The sequence below is a fragment of the Arachis ipaensis genome, chromosome B6 (assembly GCF_059453495.1).
Source record: "Arachis ipaensis isolate K30076 ecotype BB chromosome B6, ASM5945349v1, whole genome shotgun sequence".
Lineage (NCBI taxonomy): Eukaryota > Viridiplantae > Streptophyta > Magnoliopsida > Fabales > Fabaceae > Arachis > Arachis ipaensis.
In genome coordinates, this window is record NC_142441.1 from 108,957,893 (window position 1) to 108,960,001 (window position 2,109).

At 30.0% G+C, this 2,109-nt stretch overlaps 1 non-coding gene across 1 annotated transcript; it reads left to right on the forward strand.

The window, feature by feature from the left end:
• Window positions 1–108, forward strand: LOC148562259 (small nucleolar RNA R71). The gene has a single exon (XR_015887782.1). It is a non-coding gene; the product is annotated as a small nucleolar RNA R71 (small nucleolar RNA).
• The last annotated feature ends 2,001 nt before the right edge of the window (window positions 109–2,109 follow it).

Here is a 2,109-nt window from a genome sequence, read left to right on the forward strand (position 1 = left end):
AAGCATGTCAGAAGGACACTTTTTGGTCAGCTGCTTGTATCTTTCCCAAGCTTCATAGAGGGATTCACCTTCTTTCTGTCTGAAGGTTTGAACATCTACTCTAAGCTTGCTCAGCTTTTGAGGAGGAAAGAACTTGGCTAAGAAAGCCGTGACCAGCTTATCCCAAGAGTTCAGGCTGTCTCTGGGTTGAGAGTCCAACCAGATTCTAGCTCTGTCTCTTATAGCAAATGGGAAAAGCATGAGCCTGTAGACTTCAGGATCTACTCCATTAGTCTTAACAGTATCACAGATCTGCAAGAATTCAGTTAAGAACTGAAAAGCATCTTCAGATGGAAGTCCATGAAACTTACAGTTCTGCTGCATCAGAGAAACTAGCTGAGGTTTCAGCTCAAAGTTGTTTGCTCCAATGGTAGGAATGGAGATGCTTCTTCCATGTAAATTGGAATTAGGTGCAGTAAAGTCACAAAGCATTCTCCTTGCATTATTATTATTTTCGGCTGCCATCTCCTCTTCCTTTTCGAAAATTTCTGAAAGGTTCTCTCTGGATTGTTGTAATTTAGCTTCTCTTAATTTCCTCTTCAGAGTCCTTTCAGGTTCTGGATCTGCTTCAACGAGAATGTTCTTGTCCTTGCTCCTGCTCATATGAAAAAGAGAGAACAGAAAAATAATAATAACAGGGGTCCTTTTTACCACAGTATAGAGGTTCTAGTGTGAGTAGAAGAAAAGAGAAAGAAGAAATTCGAACACAGATGGAAGAGGGGGTTCGAATTTGGGTGGGATGAAGTGTTAGTAGATGAATAAATAAATAGAAGGAGATGAGAGAGAAGGAGAATTTTCGAAAATAATTTTTGAAAAAGAGTTAGTGATTTTCGAAAATAGTTTTTTTTTTGAAAAATGTTAGTAATTTTCGAAAATTAAGATTTAAAAATTGAAATAATTAGTTAATTAAAAAGAAATTTTGAAAAAAGGGGGAGATATTTTCGAAAATTAGAGAGAGAGAGAGAGAGAGAGAGTTAGTTAGGTAGTTTTGAAAAAGATAAGAAACAAACAAAAAGTTAGTTAGTTAGTTAAAACAAAATTTGAAAAGATAAGAAGTTAGGAAGTTAGAAAAGATATTTTGAAATCATATTTTTGAAAAAGATAAGATAAGAAGATATTTTTGAAAAGATATGATTGAAATTGGTTTTGAAAAAGGTTTGATTTTTTTTAAAATCACAATTAATGACTTGATTCACAAGAAATCATGAGATATGATTCTAGAACTTAAAGTTTGAATCTTTCTTAACAAGCAAGTAACAAACTTGAAATTTTTGAATCAAAACATTAATTGTTATTGTTATTTTCGAAAATTTGATATAAAAATAAGAAAAAGATTTTTGAAAAATATTTTTAGAATTTTTGAAAATAACTAAGAAAAATAGAAAAGATTTGATTTTTAAAAAAGATTTTGAAAAAGATAAGATTTTCAAATTGAAAATTTGATTTGACTCATAAGAAACAACTTGATTTTAAAATTTTTTGAAAAAGTCAATCCAAATTTTCGAATTTGATGAGAGAGAAAAAGGGAAAGATTTTTTTTTATTTTTGAATTTTTATGATGAGAGAGAAAAACAAGAAAAATGATGCAATGCATGAGAGTTATGGATCAAAACAATGAATGCATGCAAGAATGCTATGAATGTCAAGATGAACACCAAGAACACTATGAAGATCATGATGAACATCAAGAACACATTTTTGAAAAATTTTTAATGCAAAGAAAACATGCAAGACACCAAACTTAGAATTCTTTAATGCTTAGACACTAAAAATTCAAGAATGCATATGAAAAACAAGAAAAGACACAAAACATGCAAATGCAAATATCAAACAAAAGGACTTACCAAGAACAACTTGAAGATCATGAAGACACTATGAATGCATGAAATTTTCGAAAAAATGCAAGATGCACATGCAATTGACACAAAACTTATAACATGACTCAAGACTCAAACAAGAAACACACAATATTTTTTATTTTTATGATTTTATGATTTTTTTGAATTTTTATTTTAAAATTTTCATTTTGAAAAAGAAAAAAAAATAAGGATTCAAAATTTTTCATATGAA